The sequence below is a fragment of the Papio anubis genome, chromosome 4, assembly GCF_008728515.1.
Source record: "Papio anubis isolate 15944 chromosome 4, Panubis1.0, whole genome shotgun sequence".
In the NCBI taxonomy this organism is placed as follows: Eukaryota; Metazoa; Chordata; class Mammalia; order Primates; family Cercopithecidae; genus Papio; species Papio anubis.
This window is the reverse complement of record NC_044979.1, coordinates 65,513,535-65,520,087: the sequence shown is the minus strand read 5'-3', so window position 1 is coordinate 65,520,087 and position 6,553 is coordinate 65,513,535.

Here is a 6,553-nt window from a genome sequence, read left to right as displayed (position 1 = left end):
TTTTCATGATTACGATGGTATTAATTATACCTTTGTTTTATACCAAATTTACACATACAATTGGATTAATTTTTAATTTTTTAATTCTCTTCTAATAGTCTTCTTATTCATGGGCTAATGCCATTCACTTTTAATTAAAATGGCTTTATAATATTCTTTACCATCTGGTGAGGCTATTTATCAATGCACGTTTTATTGGGAGTCAGGTTTTTTTCTGGTTATTTTGTTTGATTGTTTTCTAGATGAACTCTGTAATAGACCTATCTAGCTGTTGAATATTTATTTTTACAGGTTTCTAAATTAACGAGGGAGAACAGATATTTTAATTATGTTGGGTCTTCTGTCCAACATGATGATATATTTCAAATCCACTTTCTTGGTATAGTTTTTTATTGATACATAATAGTTGTACATATTTTGGGGTACATGTGATATTTTGGTGCATATATACAATGTGTAATGATCAAATCAGGGTAATTGGGATAAAAATCACCTCAAACATTTCTCTTTTTTGTGTGGATTTGGAACACTTCAATTCTTCTCTTCTTGCTGTTTCAATTTCAATTTAGCTCAAGAAGACATGTATTTGAATTTTTAGTATTTTTAACTCCTGTTAGGTATTTTTTACTGCAAATTCACTACTCAACACACAATGAAATTCTTCAAATGTAAGCATCTATATTTCAAGGCATTAACTCTAGTATTTTTTTTTTTTAGCTTTTCTAGACTTACATGGTTGAATAAATAAATTTATCGCACCAGTTTATCTTCTATGAACTTTTTATTCATATTGGAAAATCTGTTATGACATTGTGAGTCAATATACCTGGATTGCAGAACTGGATCATTAAAGTCGAGGTAGAACTTAGTGAAGGAAGCTCCTTAACCTCCTTTACCTTCATTCTCTTTTCTGTAAAAGGAGATGGAGGGGATGCAGGTATCATTGTATCATTTAGGAATAGATTCAGTGGCATATAAAATTAAATAGACAGTGGCTTAAGCAAATAAGGTGTTTTGTTTTGTTTAGTGCATAACAAAAATTTCAGAACTAGAAAATACAGGGTGGGTTGGTAGCTCCAGGAAGCCATCAGGACTTAGGCTCCACTTAGCTTTCTAGTCCATCACCCTTGGAGTTGCTCTTATACTTTTGCGTTTATAATTATAACCTAGTGGTTGCAAGATGGCTTTCCTGACTCCAGCTTTATGTCTCTCTTTAAGGAAACAAGAAGAGGAAGAGTGTAAGTGTAGAATAAAAGTTGTATCAGCTGCTTTAGATTTTCCCGTAAGCTCTGCCTAGTCATTTCTGCTTATATCTCATTACTTGTACCATATGGTCACTGCTAGTTGCTAGGGAGTGGAGATTGGAGTGGAAGTATTATTTGTTTATTTGTTGGATTTCATTTGAGAGTAATATCATACCAAACAAAATTATGATTCTGTTCATAAAAGAGGAAGGCAATGGATGTAACAGTTCACCACAGTGGACTACATGATCTCTAAAGTCCCTTCTATATATATCAAAATAAAAACAAATAAAATCTTTTACTCTGTCAATTGAAGAATGGCAAGGTTCATAAATTTGAAAAGAAGAGATTTATTTTTCATAAAGGGTTGCAACCTGCATGGCAGACACTCTGACAGACGGGGAAGCATAGCTCCTTGCCAAAATCCTGAAACAGTCAATTGGAAGGTGGGGGTGGGGGTTGGGCAGCCGGGGAGGAAGGTGAGGAATAGGAATTTATGCTGAGCGGGGTGGCTGAATATTTACACTTAATAACCTATAGGAGAAATCATGAATATTTATTTATTTTTTATTTTATTTTATTTTATTTTTTTTTTGAGACGAAGTCTCGCTCTGCCGCCCAGGCTGGGGTGCGGTGGCCGGATCTCAGCTCACTGCAAGCTCCGCCTCCCGGGTTTTACGCCATTCTCCTGCCTCAGCCTCCCGAGTAGCTGGGACTACAGGCGCCCGCCACCTCGCCCGGCTAGTTTTTTGTATTTTTTAGTAGAGACGGGGTTTCACCGTGTTAGCCAGGATGGTCTCGATCACCTGACCTCGTGATCCGCCCGTCTCGGCCTCCCAAAGTGCTGGGATTATAGGCTTGAGCCACCGCCCCCGGCCTGAATATTTATGAAAGAAGAAACATGAACATGCACAATGGAGCTTCATGGCCCCTCATAAGTAGCATGTAGATTGGCCAGAACCACTCTGTGGTCAGTGGTCTCTTACTGGGAAGGAATGCTGGCCAACTGTGTCCAAACTGCTGAAGGGAGGGGACAGTGTCTGGGGTTGGTTGCTATCAGTGATGGAGTCTTTCAAAAGGGCTGGTTTCTGTTTAGTGTTGGTTTCTGTTAGGTGTGTCTGACCTCCCATCCTGTCATTGTCAGGAGCTCAATTTACAAGACTACTCTGGGGTCCCCTTGGCCAAGAGGGAGTCTGTTCAGTCATTTAGGGAGCTTAAAATTTCATTGTTATTTATCATCTCTCTTGCCCCCACAATATTTCTTTTCTTTTCTTTCTTTCTTTTTTTTTTTCTTTTTGAGATGGAGTCTTGCTCTGTCACCCAGGCTGGATTGCAGTGGTGTGATCTCAGCTCATTGTAACCTCCACCTCCTGGGTTGAAGTGATTCTCCTACTTCAGCCTCCTGAGTAGCTGTGATTACAGGCACCCACCATCATGCCTGGCTAATTTCTGTATCTTTTAGTAGAGATCGGGTTTCACCATGTTAATCAGACTGGTCTCAAACTCCTGATCTCAGATAATCCTCCCTCCTAGGCCTGCCAAATTGCTGGGATTACAGGCGTGAGCCACCACTCCCGGCCACCCCCACAGTATTTATTCACTCATTTCTTAAAGATATTTTCTATAAAGAACCCAAGCTTTTATGCACTGAAAATTTAAACTGTATAAACAACTTTCAGGTGGTAAGCATTTTTAAGTATCAGATGTGTGGGGAGAGAGTGGGAGGAGGAGCAGGAGGAGGAAAACTGCATTCACAAATGGAGGGGAAATGGAGAAGCAAGAACTGCTCCAATCTCCCAATCTCGCTTGATCTTACATTTCTGTTGTTTAGTCACAAGCATTGTTGGGTTTGCTATTTTACAAAATAACTGGACTATATAAAGAATTGTTTAAAGACATATAAAAAAACAACTTTTGAATCACTGCTATTAACTACAAGTCACTATCTACCTTTTTGTGTCAACTTCACTGAGGAATAATCTATAGACAGTAAATGGCCCCATTCTAAGTGTACAGTTTGATGGGTTTTGACAAATGTAAATACCTGTGTAATAACCACCCTAGTCAGGATATAGGTCAATTCCACCACTCCAAAAGGTTTTTATATTTCATTTTACAGTCCACGTCTCCCAACCCAACCTGGAAAACTACTGATCTGTTTTCTGTCACTATCGATAATTTGCATTTTCTATAATTTCATACAAATGGGATAATACAGTGTATACTTTTGTATCTGGGCTCTTTAAATCAGCTTAATGATTCTGAGATACATCCATGTTGTTGCTGTATCAGCTGTTCAATCATTTAATATTACTTAGTAGTATTTCTTTGTATTTTAAAAAAATTACTATAGGCCAGGCATGGTGGCTCACACCTGTAATTCCAGCACTTTGGGAGGCCTGGCAGGATGGATCACCTGAGGTCAGAAGTTTGAGAACAGTCTGGACAACATGGCGAAACCTCATCTCTATAAAAAATACAAAAATTAGCCGGGCGTAGTGGCACTTGCCTATAATCCCAGCTACGTGGGAGGCTGAAGCAGGAGAATCACTTGAACTCAGAAGGCGGAGGTTGCAGTGAGCCGAGATCGTGCCACTGCACTCCAGCCTGGGTGACAGAGTGAGGCTTCATCTCAAAAAATATATATATGTATATGACTACAATTTGTTTTGTCTATTCATAGATTGATGGGCATTTGGATTATTTCCAGGTTTGAACTGTTACGATTAATGATTAAGTTACTATGAACATTCACATAGAGATCTTTTTACAGACATATGTTTTTATCTTTCTCAGATAAACATAAGTGTTATTGTTAGGTAATATGATAACTGTACATTTCAATTTAACATTGCCAAATTCCTTTCCAAAGTAGCAGGACAAATATACATCCCACCAGTAATATATGAGAATTTTATTTGTTCTACGTTCTTACTAATGCATAGAATTTTTAGTCTTTAAATTTTAGCCATCTAATTAATGTTTAGTGAAATGTACTGAGTTATTGAAGCACTAAACTCACAACTTTCTCCTGTAGTTCTCTTTCAATAGTAGATTCCTCTTTGGTTTTGCCTAATTTTTCACTCTGCTTTGTAAGTTCCTTCCCAACCATGAGTAATTTAGCTGTCAGGTAGGGATATGGGCAGAATTTATACTTAAATTTTGGGTCTCATTTCTTTGCTGCTTTTGCTGGGAGGATTTTTCTTTTAAATTTCCAGATGTTCTGCCAGCCCTGCACTCTGTCACCTTGAGCTGTAAAGTCGAAGTTTTCTAATGCTCCCTTTCCTATCCCTGTAGCTGTGGTAGTTGAAGAGCTCACCTTTTGTTCTTTCCTTTGTGCGGTGGCTCGTGCCTTGATATATTAACCCACAGTTCTCTAAACTGTGTTAATTTTTCTTCATTCTAGTTGCAGTTTGTTAAGAGTAAGCTCTTCCCTAGCTTCTTTAAAAAAAAAAAAAAGCTTTAGTGACTTTAGTTTTTCTTTTTTATATTTTCCTTTAGATTTATTTAATAATTAATATCTGGCAGAAGTTTTGCATAATCACTTTACCCTTTTCCTGGAAATGTCCCCAGTTTCCAGCTTCTTAATGCTGTTTCCTCCTGTGCTTTCTCAATCTCTCTCCCAGGAGGTAGAATCTAGTAGAATATAGGCACTGACCACTTGTAAAAAATTATAAATTACCTCTTAGTTTTTACCTTTTGTCCTATATTTATGAATGCAGTCTTTTTCAGAAGGTTTATTCTTCACAGGACAGGAAAGATCTAAGATGTTGGGAACGTGTTCCCTGAAAAATCTTCATTACTAGGTTTGAAAATAGGGCTCAGATGCCTGTTAACTGATAAATGAGTAATCAAAATAAAATATTAATTTCAAAATCTAATCCAAGTCTGGGGGCCATGCAGTTTAGAACAGAGTAGCAAAGGATAAGAGTTTCTTTACTTTCTTGGGACAAGAATCATCTAAAGCAAAAGTTAAAATTTAGGCAAAATTAAACTGTGGTGCTTTCCTATTTCCCTTTCTTCTTTCTTCTACTTCCCCAGGCACCCAGCATGTGTTGTTCTGTTGCTCTATGTGTTCACTGCACCTCATGGTGAGATCTCACTTGCCTCCTAAAACTTGTTTTCCCTCCAAATTATTTATCTCCCTCCTACTTAAAAAGAACTCCAATTCTCCAATGTGGTTCTTCTCTGCTAAATATTTAGGAGGCAAATTTCCTCACATTCCCGGAAGCATTTTCATTTTTAGAAGGAGATATTTAATATCACAAATACATTTTGAATTGAGACCATTCCAGTGGTGTAATAGAATATATTAAATTTTTCAGTTTACATGGGAAAATGTATGTGGGGCTGAGGGTCAAACTTGTGGTCAGTCCCTGAGCAGAGATCTCTACTAATGGTCAGCTCTCCTGGAATGTTCCTGAATTTTACCTCTTCTCACCTATTTCATTTTAAAATCTAGAGATTTGGTAAAAGCTTCATGTCTTTGGTTTGCATAACAGATAGATTGTTTTGAAGTAGTCGTCCATGGTAGTGTCTCATGGGTGGTGGATGGCATGAAGGAGCAGTGGTAGTGAGACTCATTCTTGTATATAGATGAACTTGTCTCTGGAACTTTTCTTCCTCGTATTCTGCTGCTTTTCTCTGCTTTCCATATCTCCCTTTCCAAGCCATTAGCTGGTGAATTTCTCCTCACTGACAATAAGAGAATGTTATTGTCTGTACTTTTGTTGATCACATCTCAATATATCTGGAGAAAGGGTCATTTTCAAAGTTTAGCTTGGTACTTCAAAATTTTACTTGCTCTACTGTAATGTTCAGTTAAACTTTATATATATAATATATACACACAGATATATCTAAAGTATATATTATATATAAAATATTACATATAAATATATAATTTGTTACATATAATTAATAAATATATATACTTTATTATATATACTTTTATTATTTATTTATTTACTTATTTACTTATTTTGATTTGTTTTTTTTGCTTTGTCACCCAGGCTGGAGTGCAGTAGCACCATCATGGCTTACTACAGCCTCGACCTCCTGGGCTCAAATGATCCTCCCACCTCAGTCCCCCAAGTAGCTGCGATTACAGGCACACATCACCATGCTCGGCTAATTTTTGTATTTTTTGCAGAGTCAGGGTTTCGCCATGTTGCCCAGGCTGGTCTCAAACTCCTAGACTCAAGCAATGTGCCAGCCTTTGCCTCCCAAAGTGTTGGGAGTACAGGCATGAGCCACCATGACAGGCTTATTATTTATTTATCTATTTATTTATTTATTTATTTATTTTT